The following is a 19274-nucleotide window of genomic DNA, read 5'->3' as shown; positions in this document are numbered from 1 at the left end:
TTGCTGATGGCTGTTGCTACCTCATTTAAATTACGTGACATAGCAGGCTGAGATATTTTGGATATGTCGGCCACTTCAGTTTGAAAATCTCCCTTCGCAAAAAAACGAAGTGCATTTGTAAGTTGTACTACAACCGGCAGAGCCCCGTGTCGCCTAGTCGGTCTCTCCAACACAGGTCTCAGCTCCTCGGCTAGCTGCAGTATCATGTCCCGGGGCAGTCTGTATCGATTAATGAGCGTTCTGTCATCAAAACGCAAAACATCATTCGGGTCCCGTGTGAGCCTTTCGGCAAATAAATTGCGCCTGTTGACATTTTGTTGGTTTTGCAAATGTAATAACAGCGCAGGTAGGTAGGCTATAAATAGGCTATAAATTATAACGAGATGCAAGATGGCTGTTGTTCCAGTTGAAAATAGCGTAAATTAGTTAGGACAGCATAGCTGGCATCTTAAAGTTAGGAGAGCTTTTTTAAGATTTTGGGGAGTTGGGACGCTTCTGTAATACGCTTTTCCCATTTTAAATTAGGATGAGAATATTGACTTAGGAACTGTTGTTCTGTAATGGGTGTTTTCCTAAATCAAGTCCTAACTCTAATTACCATGGTTACCAATCATTTAGGATAGGATTTGGAATTTAGGAAGTTTCTGTAATGTCGCCCCTGGTGTGCTAGAGGCTGGACATGGCATCACAGCTGCACACAATCAACAATCAACTCAGCTCCAGTTCCACACTCAGTCCTCGCCGGATTATAGACTTGCAACCAGTTAGTCTCCCCAGCCTAAAAACTCTGTTATTTAAGCAATATCACACGAGAGGGAGTGCTGTTGTTGGCTAATATCGTCACAGCTGTGATTAAGTAAGCACGAGGCCGCAGGCCGAGTGCGGAAGATAATCACAGCCGTGACGATATTAGACAACAACAGCACGACCTCGAGTGTGATATTGCTTTCAGTGTTTCCCATACATAAAGGAATTTGTGGCACACCGCCACAAAAGGATTTTGACCGTCACAAAAAGAAAAAAAAATGTACAGTGCACCTGAACGCAACATGCAAGATACCTGCTGAATAAGTGTCCAAATGTTCATGTCATTCTGGCCAATACTTCTGTTCATTTCAGTCTGGAATATGGAATATCTTTCAATAAACTATGATTTAGCTGCTAAATTGTCAAATACCGCCATCTGCTCGCTACCCAGGCTATGTATGTACTTACAACACGTTCTCACTCCGAGCACGTAGCATATTGACGCTTTGTCCCGTCCCTTGTGCGTCGCTTGTTACTAACATGGTACCCTTGAGCGACCCATGAAACGACTTGGGCTTTCCGACTAAACTCAATGTAAACCCATGGAAGTAATATTTGACGCTTATAGCAACTGCTCCCCCATTAGCCTAACTGCTCCCCCATTAGTCAACTGCTCCCCCATTAGGGTCTGGAGGAGCTAACCTCTCCCAGACCCTAACCCTAACCTCTCCCGTTACGTTACCATTTCAATTGACGTCTTTAGACGTCATTGGCACTCAATGAGTTAAGTACATTTAATATCAGAAAATTACTTTTGATACTTAAGTACAGAAAATATCAAGTACTTCAAGATTCAAGATTCAAGATTTTTATTGTCACTCCATGGTACAAGCATCACGTGTGAAATTCTTGTGCTGTGGACTCCGTTTACAACATAGTGCAAATAGTACAAATATAACAAATATAACAGGGCATATGGGTGCAAAAACAACAAGAGACACAACAAGCATAAGGCAGTATAGTGATAAGACAAGTCAGAGACAGTGGCATATTCACTGCACATAGGTGCACGTGTCGGGTGCATACTTTAGACGTGCTTAAACATTTTAAATTCTGCGTATTTGACATACAGGTGCAAATAACATATTCCTTATTAAACATACAATTAAACTCGGCATTTTAAATTCGGCGTATTTGACATACAGGTGCAAATAGCATATTCCTTATTAAACATACAATTAAACGTTAGACATACGTAATGGTAGCAGCTACAGTACGGTACAGTGCGGCTACTACACTATTTGTGTATGTTAAGGAGTCTCGTGGCCTGCGGGAAGAAACTGTTCCTCAAGCGATTTGTGCGTGCTTTCGGAACCCTGTATCTTCTCCCTGAGGGTAGCAGGGAGAACAGGCTGTTGTGGGGATGGTTTGTGTCTTTGATGATCTTCAGGGACCTCCTGAGGCACCGCTGTTTATACAGTTCATGCAGATCTGGCAACTCACATTCTGTTACGTGCTGTGCCGCGCGTCTCACTCTCCGTAGCGCCCTGCGGTCCATGGTGGTACAGTTCCCGTACCAGGTGGTGAAGCCGCCAGTCAGCAGGCTTTCAATGGTGCCTCTGTAGAAGTCCCTGAGGATTTCTTTCCTTAGCCCAAATTTCTTCAGGCGCTTGAGTCCGTGTATTCGCTGTTGGGCCTTTTTGACGACAGTGGCGGTGTGGCCGGCCCAAGTCAGGTCCTGGTGGATATTGACTCCCAGGTACTTGAAGCTGTCCACCCTTTCCACCACTGTGCCGTTGATGGTGATTGGGGGGTGTGCGCCCCCCCCCCCCTCCTGTAGTCTACAATGATCTCCTTGGTCTTGGAGACGTTCAGAGAGAGGTGGTTGTCCTGGCACCATTGTTCCAGGGCCCCCACCTCCTCTCTGTAGGCCGTCTCGTCGCTCCCCGAGATCAGCCCCATGACTGCTGTGTCGTCTGCAAACTTCACGATGGTGTTAGAGGTTTGAGTCGCCACGCAGTCGTGGGTGTAGAGGTCGTACCAGAAGGGGCTGGAGACGCACCCCTGGGGCGCTCCTATGCTGATGGTCAGTGGGGAGGAGGTGAGGTTGCCCACCCTCACCACCTGGCGGTGGTCTGTCAGGAAATCCAGGATCCAGTCGCACATTGCTGTGTTAAGTCCCAGGTCCTTGAGCTTGCATACCAGCCTGGAGGGTACTATGGTGTTGAATGCTGAGCTGTAGTCCACGAACAGCATTCTTACGTAGGTGTCCTTCCCCTCCAGGTGGGACAGGGCGGTGTGGAGCACGTGTGCTACTGCATCCGCTGTGCTCCTGTTGGGGCGGTATGCGAATTGTAGCGGGTCGTGGTCCGGGGGGAGTGTGGGGCGGATCTTTGATATGACCAGCTTTTCAAAGCACTTGCTGGCTATTGGTGTGAGGGCTATTGGGCGGCAGTCGTTGAGGCTGGTCACTTTCTGCTGCTTGGGAATGGGGATGATTGTCGCTGCTTTGAAGCAGGAGGGAACTCGTCGGAGGGAGAGAGACTGGTTGAAAATGTCTGTGTATACGCCTGCCAGCTGGTGGGCGCAGGCCTTGAGGACCCGCCCGGGGATGCCGTCCGGGCCGGCTGCCTTGCGAGGGTTGATACGCAGGAACGACCGGCGCACCTCCTCCTCAGTGATGGTGAGAGGGCGGTCTGGGTCTGTGGGGGGGGGGGAGGTGGGGGGGGTTGGTGGTTAGGTGGGGATGGGAGGGGGTGCTGAGGGGTGGGGGGGAGGGGGGGGGGAGAGAGGTGGCGGGGAGAGGAGGGCAGTGGGGGGGGGGGGAGAGGAGGAGGGGTGGCGGGGGGGCGGAGGGGGGGAGTGGTGGTGGTGGGGGGGGGGAGAGGAGGGGTGGTGGGGGGAGAGAGGTGGCAGGGGGGGGAGGAGAGGAGGTGGCAGGGGGGGGAGGAGAGGAGGTGGCAGGGGGGGGAGGAGAGGAGGGGGGAGGGGGGGTGATGGGGGAGGAGAGGAGGAGGGAGGGGGGGGTGGTGGGGGGGGTGATGGGGGGGAGGAGAGGAGGAGAGGGGTGGGAGAGGAGGGGGGGAGGAGGGGAGGCGCTCTGGCAGAGGGGTCGAACCTGGCGTAGAACGCGTTGAGTTCGTCTGGCAGGGTGGGTGACTCGTTGTTGTTTTGCTGTTTTGCCCCTTTGAAGTCAGTGGCAGCGTGGAGTCCTCTCCACAGGTGTTTGGGGTTGTTGGAGTCCAGTTTTGCTTCCAGCTGCCTGCCATATTCTCTCCGTGCTCTTTTTAAAGTGCTTCGGAGGGCATATCTTGTCTGTTTGTATTCCTCTGGTGTTCCGGAGTTGAAGGCGGTGGTCCTGGCGTGGAGGGCTGCCCGGACGTCACTATTGATCCAGGGCTTCTGGTTTGGCATTATTTTGATTATTTTTGGGGGGATTATGTCCTCTGTGCATTTTTGAATGAAGCCTGTTACTGTGTCTGCATACTCGTCCAGGTCTCCTGCAGCCTTGAACTCTTCCCATGCTGTTTGGTCGAAGCAGTCTCTCAGAATGTCCTCTGATTGGTCTGACCAGCAGTGGGTGGTTCGGAAGGCCGGGGGGTGTCGCTTGAGCTGTTGTTGATACCTGGGAATGAGCAGGATGGAGGCGTGGTCCGATCTGCCAAAGGGGGGGCGGGGGGTCGCCTTGTAGCAGTGTTTGATGTTCGTGTAACACTGGTCTAGTGTGCGTTCTCCCCTTGTGTGGAAGTTGATGTGCTGATGGAGTGAAGGCATGCGCTTCCTCAGGTTGACTCTATTGAAGTCGCCTGCCAGGATCATTGCTGTTTCCGGTTGTTTCAGCTCCTGTGCGCTGATCGCGCGGTGGAGTTCTTTGGCTGCGTTTATCGCGCTGGCCTGGGGGGGAATATATACTGCAGCAAGAGTGACTGACGTGAATTCACGGGGACTATAATGCGGTACACATTGGAGCATAACGTATTCCAGGTCCGCTGTGCAGTGCGTTTCGATGTTAGTGGTATTCGTGCACCAGTTATTGTTTATCATCAGACAGACGCCGCCGCCTCTCGCTTTCCCGGAGCGCTCCTGGTCTCTATCTGCTCTGTGTATACTGAAGCCTGGGATAGCGATGGCCTGATCCGTAGTGTCGGCTGAAAGCCAGGTCTCAGTCAAACATATAACGTTGCATCTCGCTATGTCCTTTTGAAACTGTGCCCGTGCTCTCAGTTCACATAACTTATTTTCCAGTGATTGAACATTAGCCAGGAGAATGCTGGGCAGTGGTGGCTTATGCGCTCTCCTTCTCTGTCGTGCAAGAAGACCCCCTCTATTTCTTCTCTTTTGCCGTTTAAGTTCAGGGTTTTCAGAGAGGTCGGGAGCCGTCCAGTTTTGTTTGGGGTGTTTTTGCGCATTTCTGATGTCTAGCAGCGCTCCCCTGTTGTACCTACGTACGGTGGTACTGCTGGTGCCGTCGTTGTTGTTAAAGCTGCTGTTGTCGCTGTTGTCGTTGTCCTCCATTGCTGGTGGTCCCTTTGGGGGGGGGGGCGCAGTGGGAACAATAGCGCGATCGCCCGGCGGTAATCCACGCTGTAATCCACGCTGTTGTTGTTTTCCCTTTGCTAAAAAAGTGCACTTACGCTACTATGTACACTGTATAAAAGACACTGATATATACACTAGATATTTACAAAGCGAATAGAAGTAACGAAATTATAAACAAAACCAAATTACTCTAAAAAAAGACCTATTTCTCTATGAAGTTCACGGAGCTCCACAGCCGGTCGCCTCTCTCTCTAGGCGCCCTCCTCCTGTCCTCCTGTACTTTAAGACTTTTACTCAAGTAATATTCTAATGAGTGACTTTTACTTTTACTAAAGTCTTTTTCTGGCAAGATATCTTTACTTTTACTTAAGTATGGTTGTCGAGTACTTTATACACCACTGGTGTGCACAACATTGTCAGACTAAACTCCGGCTGACACGCCAAAAACCTACAATCCGCTACAGAAAAATGTATATTGTTTGTTTATTAACTGGCCCCTGGCCTTCTATCATTTCACGAAAGTGGCCCCTGGGCAAAGCAAGTTGAGTATCCCTGCACTAATGTTACCAGTCTCCCCACACGTCCTACTAACATTGCCCAGTCTGCCCACATGTCCCACTAACGTTATTTCAATCTCCCCACACATCCTACTAACGTTACCCAGTCTCCCGACACATCCTACTAACGTTACTTAAAAAAAAAGAGGACTTATGATTGCACATGGCGCCTGCGCTATCGTTCTTCTTGTCTCGTTTGTTTTGTTGACGGAAGTAACGTTAGTTGCCATGGTGCTTTTGAGGCGCTGTGTGCATATCCAACACGTTCTCACTCCGAGCACGTAGCATATTGACGCTTTGTCCCGTCCCTTGTGCATCACTTGTTACTAACATGGTACCCTTGAGCGACACATGAAACGACTTGGGCTTTCCGACTAAACTCAATGCAAACCCATGGAAGTCATCTTTGACGCTTATGGCAACTGCTCCCCCATTAGCCTAACTGCTCCCCCATTAGTCAACTGCTCCCCCATTAGGGTCTGGGGGGAGGTTAGGTTTAGGCGTGGGGGGTGGGAGAGGTTAGGTTTAGGGTTAGGGTCTGGGGGAGGTTAGGTTTAGGCATGGGGGGTGGGAGAGGTTAGGTTTAGGGTTAGCGTCTGGGGGAGGTTAGGTTTAGGCGTGGGGGGTGGGAGAGGTTAGGTTTAGGGTTAGGGTCTGGGAGAGGTTAGCTCCTCCCCCCAGACCCTAATGGGGGAGCAGTTGACTAATGGGGGAGCAGTTGCCATAAGCGTCAAAGATGACTTCCATGGGTTTACATTGAGTTTAGTCGGAAAGCCCAAGTCGTTTCATGAGTCGCTCAAGGGTACCATGTTAGTAACAAGCGACGCACAAGGGACGGGACAAAGCGTCAATATGCTACGCGCTCGGAGTGAGAACGGGTTGGTACTTAACCTAACTAACTTAACCTAACTAACTATCCGGTGTGCACAACATTGTCAGCCTAAACTCCGGCTGACACCCCAAAAACATACAATCCGCTACAGAAAAATGTATATTGTTTGTTTATTAACTGGCCCCTCGCCTTCTATCATTTCACGAAAGTGGCAAAGCAAGTTGAGTATCCCTGACCTATAGGGAGAAATTTAGTTTGTCATTGTAAACCCACAGCACAGTAATGATGACATGTTCTTCATAGATCTAGCCTTTTAATTTTGCTCTTAAGCTTTCTCAAAGTACACCAAATTCATGCATTTTACTTTAAAATGTTTTAAAAGAATCTCGCGGGGGGGCATGCCACCGCACCCCCGTAGGGGGTCTGCGGTCCCCCACCACAAATACTCAAAATCCTGTGGGAAACACTGGCTTTTATACAACAGTTCTATTAAACAAAGCTGATAAAAAAATGACAAAAAGCGGAGAAAATATATGATTTCTCTATTTATTCCTCCGCCAACAAAAATAGTCCCCTCAGCTTTCCGCTATCAGTTGCCAAAAATGTAGCCTAATTAACTGCAGGCTGCCTACTTTTTATCATACACATTGATTTGCACGTTTCCATTTATTGTACAGCCAGTGAAATAAGAGTCGGGTGACGGCATGTTAGTTAGTTATGTTAGGAAATAAATCCATATTTGCGCTGTCGGTAGCTGTGTTACGCTTTGTGAATGACGTTCAATGTAACGTGGCTGGTGTTTGTTTTGTTGATTAGAGCAGCTGTGAAGCGTTTTGTTGATTAGAGCAGCTGTGAAGTGGAGTGATATAGCCTACCCTACACACAGTGAAGCGCCAGTGCTGTTCTCGTGAAATATCAGCACTAGTAGGATCCCTCTTGTCCAATCAAATTGCTCGGCCGGAACTAACTGTTGTATAATGAAGATTCAAGAAATCCTGTTCAGTTCTGCATGCCTGTTCTAACCTGTTCCTGTCTTTCTGCTCAGATCACCAACTTCACTCCAGCCTGCTTCTCTGCCAGCCAGCCTACCTGCCAGCTCCATCTGCCTTCTGCCACATGCCACTCCCGAACATTCATTAAATACCCTGTTACCTTGCAATTGCCTCAGCCTCTGCTTCTGCATTTGTCCGCTCACCCTGGCTTAACATGAATTCTGTATAACTCACCCATTTATACAGTCTATGGCTGCAGATTGTATAGAAGTCAATGGGAAACCCTTTCCTAATGAGTTTATGGTCTCACTAGCTATTTTCAAATCTTCTTCAATACAGCATGATCAGGCCCGTAGCCACCATTGAGGATACCGAGGTCATGACCTCTGTATTTTTTCCGACCAAAAAATAACTTGATATTCGTGCGGCAAAGATATTACAACGCCAAAATTACGATGGAGTGACTCCTCTTCGACGCGGTGCATAATTTGTGGGACGGCCAGTACTAATGCTTGCTTCGGGTGATTGATGGAGTGAGTGGTCAAGTCATAGACGATCTTCGCTCGGCGTGCGGTGGTATTTTGTGGGGCAGTGACTGTGCAGCCAGCGTGTGTGAGGAGGAAGGAATTAAATCTTGAAGTTGACGGTGATACAGCGACCTGAGGTAACATAATAGTGTGGGCTGCTTGCTTCTTGTAACTGTGTCTTAGAATTAGTAATAGGCAGTGCCTGTGCTGGCTGTGCAGTGCTTGCATGAAAGTAACGTTAAAATGAATGAATGAAGCCTAGCAGTGCGGTGGGCGGGAGGGCGGCTACTACTGCTAACTAACGCTAGTTAATTCAAACATTCATTTCAATGGTAGACCGTCATTCATTCATTTTAACGTTACTTTCATTCAAGCACAGCCTGTGCTTGCATGAAAGTAACAGCCTGTGCTTGCATGAAAGTAACGTTAACTCATTGAGTGCCAGCCACTTTTGGAGAACGGACGCTCCCAATGCCAGAGTTTCAGAGCGTTTTCAGTGATTTCTCGAGGCCCACAGAATATTGTGTGATATTACTATGTAAACACCGAACACTCTCTTCTATCATCTGCAAAAAAAAGTTTATTGATATCATTTTCCGTTCTTTAGTTATCAGCCGGAGAAGATAGGTTGATTTTAGCAAAAACACACGTTTCAATTTAGAAGCTGAGATATTCCGCCTTTTGTGAAATGAAGCATTTCAAGCACATCATTGACTCTGAAGCTAATATTTTCTGATGTAATGACACCTCAAAAATAATTTCCTTCAATAAAACAGTGAAAACAAAGGAATTTTGTTTGGCCAAATAATATTTTTTAGCTGCAACCAGCAGCGCTGGCCCCTGCGTGCGCAGACCCTACACCTTCTTGCTGGTCTTGATTTACTGCTGGTGGGCATCAGATATTCTAGCTTGTTTGCCTGTCTCTCTGTCTATCGAGCCTGCTGCTGTCTGGGTCTGTGTTTACTGTTAATGGTTGTATACTGCCCTGCGTGCCCCACCCCCCTCCTCCTCCTCCGTGGGAGTGTCTCTGGGGCTCTGCTGCTTGCTCTGCATTTGCTCTGTCTGCACTGAAAAGTGCGCTGCATCCCCCCGCTTTTTCACAGCCGGCTCCCAGCTGAGAATAATGTAACTTTTCAGAAAGACGCTGGTGTCGGCAACTAAATCATATGGAGGGGCTATCGCAGCGGAGACGGAGGGGCTCAATTGTGGCAGCAGATTGACTGCTGTTCACAGGCACAGCTAACGTTATGCTTCATGCGATTTCCGTTTCCTCATGACTTCTTCTCTCTTTTTTCCTCGCCTTTCTCTAATCTGGAGAGCACTGTCGCCACCTAATGGGTCCCTAAAATAGCTTTTACACATTCAACATGCACCATACTTTCACAGGAGATGGATCTGGCTTTGATCCACCTCCCACCGTCAAAAAACGCAATTGACGACTTTAGTCGTCATTGGCACTCTACGTTACTATCCGAATTGACGACTAAAGTCGTCATTGGCACTCAATGAGTTAAAATGAATGAATGAAGCCTAGCAGTGCGGTGGGCGGGAGGGCGGCTACTACTGCTATCATGTGTGTAGTTCTTTATAGATCTAGCCTCTACATTTTGCTGTCAAAGTGCACCAGATTGAAGCATTTGGCTTTAAAAATGACAAAAAAAACTCAAGGGGGGCACAGCCCCCCCTGACCCCCCCCCCCCCCCCCCACCACGGTAAAATGAGCTTGGTATTTCTAAAAGTCTGGCTACGGGCCTGAGCATGATGTTCATTTTGTAAGTTATGATCCCATTTAGAGTAAAATAGATGATAAAGCAGACTATGTTTTGGGGTGTGACAGGTCGCCTGTCCAGTGATCGCGCAACTCACCGATCACAGACCAATAGCAGGTGCTACAGCTCTTCTCGTCCAAATATGATCAGTTCTGGGTCCAATTCTGGCTGCTGTAATAGAGTAATTTTAGTTTTAGTACTAGATCATAGCCTAATTTTATTATGAAACTACAGTATATGTGTGTGTGCTATGTCTGTATATTTAATGTACTGTATGCAAGGACTACAATGGAAAAAAAAAAAAAAAAAAAAACTTTTTGTGTTATCCTTGATGCCTTTTTAGAATTGCATGTACATTCGATGTATGGCATTTTAAACTGATTATCAAATAAATCTATCTAGCTATCTATCCAAGAAAACCAAGATGGCGACGGTCACAATGTGGAACTCAAGGCTTCAAATCGGAAGTCCAGAAACCAATGGGTGATGTCATGGTGGCTCCCTCCATATTTGAATACAATCTATGTCCGATCCACAGGTAGGAGCTACACAAGACAGAAATAAATGTTCACAGGGCAGAAAATAGACACAAAATCCACTGGACTTAAAATGAATGGGAGAGTGAGGGGTCATAATCAGGTCCGAGGTGGAAACCTGTCATCGCTGAGAGAGAGGCAGGAGGAGGGAGGAATGGAGGCAAGGAGAGATGAGAGGAGAGGAGACATGGAAAAAAAGAGAGAGAGCATGATGGAAGAAGAGAGGAAGGGGTGTGTGTGTGTGTGTGTGTGTGTGTGTGTGTGTGTGTGTGTGTGTGTGTGTGTGTGTGTGTGTGTGTGTGTGTGTGTGTGTGTGTGTGTGTGTGTGTGTGTGTGTGTGTTAGATGAAAATAAACGTGCATGGAGAGTCCACTGGGACACTCGGATGCTGCTGCTATTCCTGTCCAGGAGAGGCGAGAGGAGACAAGCGTCCGATTGAGGGCCTTTGGAAGGGAAGGGAAGGGAAGGGAAGGGAAGGGGAGGGGGGGGGGGGGGGGCAGGACTTGGAGGGTACGAATACCACAAGCAACCTTACCGCCTGTTTACCACAAGCAACCTTACTGCCTGTTTACCACAAGCAACCTTACCGCCTGTTTACTCACCGAAGATCATCCCTATGACAGGAGCAGGAATTACATATGTTGACACAGCGACGACTTTGATGTAAAAAAAAAACACATATATATATATATATATATATATTATATTATATATATATATACGGTAAGCAAAATCACACGAGAGGGAGTGCGGTTGTTGGCTAATATCGGCACTGCTGTGATTCGGTCGTAGGCACGAGGCCGCAGGCCGAGTGCCGAAGATAATCACAGCAGTGCCGATATTAGACAACAACAGCACGACATTGTTGATTACAGCAGCTGTGAAGAGGAGTGATCTACACACAGTGAAGCGCCAGTGCATTATCATGAAATATTGGCACTGGTAGGATCCCTCTTGTCCAATCAAATTGCCCGGCCGGAACTAACTGTTGTATAAATATATATATATATATATATATATATATATATATATATATATATATATATATATATATATTATAATATAATATAAGTACCGTAATTTCCGCACTATAAGCCGCACCGGAGTATAAGCCGCAGCAGCAAAATTGCCTGTTTGTTACATATATAAGCCGCACCGGACTATAAGCCGCAGGTGTTTTAATGTTTTTTTTTTTTTTTTTTTTTTTTTTTTTAATTGTGTTTTAATGTTTAATTACCATATGTAAGGGTTCGTGCACAGAGGGGATTGTCGGGAAAGAGATGGCTGTTTGAGGAAGCTCCCATTTATTAACATTTCAACAAAACAACATAACACAACACCACCTGTGTTTTTTTTTACAGTGCACACAGTGTCCGCGGTGTGGTGAAAAGAGGGCAAGAGAGGAAATTAAAACAGAAGTGGATTTATAGTTAGAAAGAGTGCTAAAGAAGAGAGAATTCCGTTTTTTATTTTTTTATTTTAGTTACTCACAGTACTATTGACCAGTCCAACTCAAAAGATATTCGGCAGTTTCACTTTGAGCTCTTGTTCCGCCGCTGTCCATCAATGGTTATGACGAGTCTCGCTGGGTACAGTACGCCAAAGCGATATCCATTGACTTTAACCTTTTCGATGATGCTGTTGTATGTTGCGCGTTTCTGTTGCACCAACGCGGAGAGGTCCTGCCGGACGAAAAAGCGCGTACCCTTCTGCGGGGAAGAGGCTTCTTCCCCGCAGCCTGGAGGATGAGTTGACGGTCGGGCCAGCGGAGTAGGCGGATGAAGATGGCCCTCGGTGTCAGGCCGGGGTCTGGACGTGGCCGAGGCGCCCGGTGTGCCCTGTCCACTGTGGTTTCTCGCCTTCCTTCAGGTCCAGGATGTAACACAGGATTTTGCCAAGGAAAGCGTCCATGTCACCAATCTCAGCTCCTCTTTTACATTGATCAGGCGAATGTTATTTCTTTTACTCCTGCTGATTAAGTCATCAACCTGCGTGTGCAGGGTTTCGATTTGTTTTTGCATTTTATCCATTTTCGGACTCACTGTGTTGTTTTTGTCCTCCAGTGCGCTGATGCGCTTTTCCGCATTAGAAACTCTGTTCACGGTTGCCTTATTTTCTTTAGTGAGTGAGTGGATGGACTTCTGCACGTTTTCAAACTTGTTTTCAAGCTGCTCAAAACCTCTGAGCGATGTCGGACTTAATCGATAGTGTTTCACGGAGTAAAAGTTAAGCCCAAGCCGTGTATCTCCAGCCTCCAGCAGGTGAGTCATTTCCTCATTCATGGCGGTGATTGCTTCGTCTCTTTTCTTTCTGCTTACTGGTTTTCAGTCTTGTGCTTCTTCCAGCAGACATTCGCCCCACTCTTTAAAGTTATTCAGTTGGTTCTGGTCACCTTCTTCATTTTAGATCAGATCGCTAAAACATATTGTTTGGTCTGGTGTAGCAGCTGTCTAGCTGAGCGCCATGTTCACCGTGATGCCGGTTGATTTCCGCCAAATGATGTCAAGTCAAGTCAAATTTTATTTATATAGCACCTTTCATACACAAAGGCAATTCAAGGTGCTTTACAAAAAAATAATCGAAAAAACAAGCAGCAAAGCAATGCACATAAAATGTGCAGATGAAGCTGTGTAACCTGTAAAATCCATCGATTTTGGAGGTCACCGAGTGGCCGTTTGCTGAAAAAATCCATAGATAAGCTGCACCGTTATATAAGCCGCAGGGGCCAAAAAACGGGGAAAAAGCCGCGGCTTATAGTCCGAAATTTACGGTAAGTATAATATAAGTATACAGATCCTTTAAAAAAAAAGAATATCATGGAAATAACATGGATAACCGTGGGCTTCAGCGGATTGTCAAGCAAAGACGATTCAAAAATTTGGCGGAGATTCAGAGGGAGTGGACTGAGGCTAAAGTCAGTCATAACTGAGAGGTAACTGGTGATTTTCTTCACACTATTCTAATTTCTTGAAATACTGTTTTGGGGGTTTTCTGGAGCTGTAGGCCAAAATTATGAAAAATGAAACAAATAAAGGCTAGAAATATTTCACTTTGTGTGTAATGAATCTATAATCTATGAAAGTTTCACTTTTTGAAAGGAATTATGGAAAAAAACTAACTTTTCCATGATATTCAAATTTTTTGCAAAGGATCTATATAAGAGGTGAGGAGAGAGAGAGAGGGAGAGAGGGAGAGAGAAGGGCAGATATTCACAGGCTGGTTTATGGGGTTTCCAGAGAGAAAACACGCTTTCTATTTGGGTGTCTCAGAGCACTCCTCCAGTGAAGGCCCTGTGGAGGAAGATCTGTGCTCCAGCAACCCGAGGAGAGGAGCTACCCAAGTGTCAAAATCCAGACTAGACTGTCCACACATGGGCAAAATATAATCCAGACTAGACTGTCCACACATAGGCACAATATAATCCAGAGTAGACTGTCCACCAGTGGTGGCCGGTGAGCTTGGAAATAGGGGAGGACACTAGCGCGGCGACCTTTCCTTCGGTCGCCGGCGGAAGAAAATTGGGCAGTTTTTTTTTCTCGTGTGCGCGCGCGCGCATGTATGTGTGTGTATTTGCCATGTTTCCCATGCTGTCAAGCCTCTTAGCTTTCCACCCAGTGAGGAGCATTGCATTAGCACCCAGTGAGAGGACTACAGGACGGAACAGCACCTGGCACCTGAGGCGGTCCCAGGGAAAATATGACGTCTGCTCTGCTGCTGATACTCTCACCCACAAGCAGTTTTTGCCCAAAACGCCCAAATCTCATTTTAAAGTCCCTGGAAACCAGAAATATTTCTTTATTATTTAGCATTTTGAGTTCATCACATCACAGGACCCTATGTTAATAAGCTACCAGCCAAATTTGAACGATGATGAACGTTGCAAAGTATATAAATTTAGGTTTGACAGGTGTGGCAAAACGCATGAGATTTCATTATTTTTTAGAGTGTACTTTCTCCCGCGGAATGTGTGGGCGTGTCCGTCTGCAGCAGGGACATTTATCTCCTCCGAGAGAGAGAGCGCGAGAGAGAGGGGGGGGAGGGAAACGGAGAAAGAGATCAAGTTACACAGCACTTGCGAGTGTGTGTGTGTGTGTGTGTGTGTGTGTGTGTGTGTGTGTGTGTGTGTGTGTGTGTGTGTGTGTGTGTGAGAGAGCCACCAGCCTGTGTGTCTCTCGCTCTCTCTCACTAGTCGAGAGAGAGAGAGAGAGAGAGAGAGAGAGAGAGAGAGAGAGAGAGAGAGAGAGAGAGAGAGAGAGAGAGAGAGAGAGAGAGAAGCACATGGCCTGGCTGAAACCCGACACCTTGCTAATCTCACAAGCATAGCGCTTGGCAGACACACACAGAGGGAGACGGACAGCGAGGGAGCGCTGTCACTGGGGGCAAAGAACGGACTTGCCATAGGTGGGTGCGGATTGCGCGCGTGTACAAAGGTTATATAGAGCTTATGACGTCATAAGCTCCTGCGTTTTAGCACCTCACGCGCTGCTGTCTTCAATGAGGAAGTACTTTGTAGAATCTTGTAGAAAAGTGGCGATTTTAAGGCTTTGGGTTGAAAGTAATGTATAATAATTTCGGAGGCACAAAATTACTAACATAAGACCCTAAATAACATAGTTAGAACGTTTTTGTGGATTTTGGTTTCCAGGGACTTTAAATTAGCATTAGGATTAGACTGTTGTGATGTCATTATTCAGTTTTAACCATCAATAATTGTTCCTTTTCTCATTATTTCATTTCTCAGAGTAAATACTGTATATTTATTTCGAGATTTTTGTCAATTATTTGTGCTGTTACGGTTATAATTAGCCTAGTTACTCACTTCTACACTATCTTAGATTGTGTTACTTATGGATGGCATGGAATTATAGTGAAAATAGATTATCCCCCCTTTTTGCTGGGGACCCCACTTTGAAAACCACTGGCTTAGGCTAGAACTGTTGCGAGAAGGTTTCAGGATTTATCTCTATGCATTAGGCTGTGATTACTATTTATATAAATCTATTTATTCACATAGATTCATGATATATTATGGTATACAGCCTACCTGTGACATCAATGTTTTGATTAAAACTTGATGTACACTTGAAAAAAATTTGGGCCTTTTTTTTTCTTCTCTTTTGCAGTTTGAAGACAGATTTTAACAACATACAAACGAGAGAAATAAACATACAAAACATACAAACAAAACAAAAGCTCAGACACAGCTGGAAAACAAAGCAAAGCATAGCCTACTATTGATTGACAATTATAATATGGTGCTACCACCCATATAAGGGTGCTTACATGCTTATAAAAGCATATGGGTTATACAAGGGGCCAAGACAAACCAGCTGAGCAAGTCACCCACCGCCCCTAACCTCATCAAGGTAGGCCAGAAACGGGTCCCAAATATGTCACTCCTATACCCTAATGTAATCTCAATAGCAGCACCAGTCTCCTTCAAGGAAACAAGATCAATAGAAATTATTAGGCTACAGACCGCTTTATAGATCCACACTGTTACAGCAGGCAACATCAAACTTAATTTCAGTTTAATTCAATCACACAAATTACACCACGCACCCCCATATAGATAGGATTTTGTTCCAGGGTCCCCCATCTGATAAGAGTTTTGCTTTTAGATGTTTTATCACAGACATATGAAACCCATGACCAAAATAGTCATACATTCTGTGATTGTGTTACTTATGGATGGAATTATAGTGAACATAGATTAATCCCCCCTTTTTGCTGGGGACCCCACTTTGAAAACCACTAGCTTAGGCTACAACTGTTGCAAGAAGGTGAATTTTCACACATTTTCAATGCAGATTGAGGACAAAATTAAGATGGATTGTCATCTGGTGCATTTTAACGTTAGGCGCACCCAGGAGAAAGAGAGTTGAAGTGGGAATAATTTCTGGCTGAGCAGTAATGCACCTCAAAATAAAGCAAGATATTTAGGCTAGTTAGTCTGTCAGTAAAAGGCTTGATGGATGAACAAATCAATCAAAAACACTTCACTACGTCCAACATAGGCTACAAGATTCGTTTAATAACGAAACATGCAAATTGCATGTTTCGTTGCAATTTGCTATGCAAATTGCAAATTGCGTGTTTCGTTCCACGCTGCCAAATTCAGTTAAAAAATGTGCGAGTTTAAGATCGCCAAATGGCGGGCTATTCAGCATAAAACAATATAATACGAAAAAGTAGCACTGCTCGGTGGACGCCGAATTTAGTAGAAGACCCAGATAACTCGAACTGAATTGACTTACTTGAATATCCTGCTGTCTGTAGCCGGTGCGAGTGCAGCCGATGAGGTTAAATTATCCCAGTGTTTGCTTCTGAGCCTCTGTCCTCCGTGTGTACCACGCTGCCCTCTCTAAACTCCGCGTAATACAATGCAACGACTGTCTGCCTTGTGAGCTAACTTACTGCTTGATAATATAAAACATAGGAAAAGAGAAAGGGGAAAATATAGGTGCTACTGTCTGTAAATCTATCTATTAGCCTGTCAGATCTTCATTTCCTGCATTTCCAATGGAGCGGATTCAACAAGATTTTCAGACGTAGGCTATTCAGCATTGGACAATACAGAATGTCAATCAATGTCAGCAATCTATCCAACCAACAACCAATTAGATTTCACCTGGTTTCACCGGCCGGGCTAAGGGCGTGCAAACTTCCAGCTCAATCTGATTCGTTGGAAAACATATCACTCTCGTGTTCTCTGTGAATTGCAAGTGTGTTTCAACCAATCTTATTTTTTCATTAGATAAATTACCAAATAAATAAACGCCCACAGGGCGAATGTTTTTTTAATCCCCTCCCCCATGCTGGGACCAGGGCCAGAATGACTCTCTGCATGGAGCTCAGTTCAGTTCAGTTCAGGTCACTGTTGTTGAAGATTTTAAGCATATAAGAATATAATGAATGAAAAAATGAGTGTCTGCACATAAGAAAAAACACATTTGATTGATATTTTATTATAAAAAAAAATGAAAAATGAAAAATGAAAAATGAAAAATGAAAAATGAAAAAAAAAAAAAAAAAAAAATGATAATATTTTTTTTATATAAAATCCCCAATCTAATAGAGGAGGACCATCCTCCAATGCCTCACTGGAAAAACCTCCTCTGGTGTCCACACATGGGCCAAATATAATCCAGACAAGACTCTCCACACATAGGCACAAAATAATCTAGACTAGACTGTCCACACATGGGCAAAATATAATCCAGACAAGACTGTCCACACATAGGCACAATATAATCCAGACTAGACTGTCCACACATGGGCAAAATATATTCCAGAGTAGACTGTCCACACATGGGCAAAATATAATCCAGACTAGACTGTCCACACATGGGCAAAATATAATCCAGACTAGAATGTCCACACATGGGCAAAATATAATCCCGAGTAGACTGTCCACACATGGGCAAAATATAATCCAGACTAGACTGTCCACACATGGGCAAAGTATAATCCAGAGTAGACTGTCCACACATGGGCAAAAATATAATGCAGACTAGACTGTCCACACATGGGCAAAATATAATCCAGACTAGACTGTCCACACATGGGCAAAATATAATCCAGACTAGACTGTCCACACATGGGCAAAACGAGGCCGATTTCAGCCATGGGCAGAGGTGGGCAATGACCACCCAGACATGAGTCTTGCCCACCCAATCAAAAGTTAGGAAAATATGTTTATTTTCACCCCCAGCCAATTGAAAAATTGCACAGAAAATACCAGTAGCGATTCTAGCTTCTGATTGGGTGGGCACTGAGCTTCAGGCCGCCTCCAAAGTCCTCTCGACTCAGAAACACAGAGCTCTGAGACAGACTCAACTGTCGCCACTGGCGTAAGGATCGGCGGGCCCAGAGCTGTCAAGGGCCCATGAATAGCGAGTCTGCATTATTATTATTTTAATCGCGTTAATCGCATGCCGCTATTTTGTCCCTTCCTTGCCGCTATTTTGTCCCTTCGACACACCACGTACTTGGAAAACACAGATTCACAGAACAGCATGATATGGGGTGACACAGGGTTGGACATGGTTGTTTAGGGGAGAGCAGAGCAAGGAACTAACAATTCACTGAAACTGATATACCGTAAATTCCGCACTATAAGGCGCACCGGAGTATAAGCCGCAGCAGCAAAATTGCCTGTTTGTTACATATATAAGCCGCACCGGACTATAAGCCGCAGGTGTTTTAATGTTTTTTTTTTTTTTTTTTTTTTTTAATTGTGTTTTAATGTTTAATTACCATATGTAAGGGTTCATGCACAGAGGGGATTGTCGGGAAAGAGATGGCTGTTTGAGGAAGCTCCCATTTATTAACATTTCAACAAAACAACATAACACAACACCACCTGTGTTCTTTTTTACAGTGCACACAGTGTCCGCGGTGTGGTGAAAAGAGGGCAAGAGAGGAAATTAAAACAGAAGTGGATTTATAGTTAGAAAGAGTGCTAAAAAAGAGAGATTTTTTTTTTTTTTTTTTTTTAAATCCATAGATAAGCCGCACCGTTATATAAGCCGCAGGGCCAAAAAACGGGGGAAAAGCCGCGGCTTATAGTCCGGAATTTACGGTATATACCACTCTCATAACATGTGTGTATCACTTAGGGCAGGGGTGGCCAAACCTTTTTGGTTGTGGGCCGCATACAGAAAAATATAAGGAGTCAAACAATATTAAGCGCGGCAGTTTTCACTGCAAAAAGATTGGACCAGAAAACCCTTGTGCTATCAAAATTTTAATTTCTACCAAAATACAGTAAAT

General features: G+C 45.4%; 1 protein-coding gene across 2 annotated transcripts in view; it reads right to left on the bottom strand.

The window, feature by feature from the left end:
* Window positions 1-19274, bottom strand: part of scube1 (signal peptide, CUB domain, EGF-like 1) — a 591791-nt gene that overhangs the window by 364934 nt on the left and 207583 nt on the right. The window lies entirely within an intron of this gene.

This window comes from Poromitra crassiceps (genome assembly GCF_964638095.1).
Source record: "Poromitra crassiceps genome assembly, chromosome: 2".
Classification (NCBI taxonomy): domain Eukaryota; kingdom Metazoa; phylum Chordata; class Actinopteri; order Beryciformes; family Melamphaidae; genus Poromitra; species Poromitra crassiceps.
This window is presented reverse-complemented; position numbering and strand designations above follow the sequence as displayed.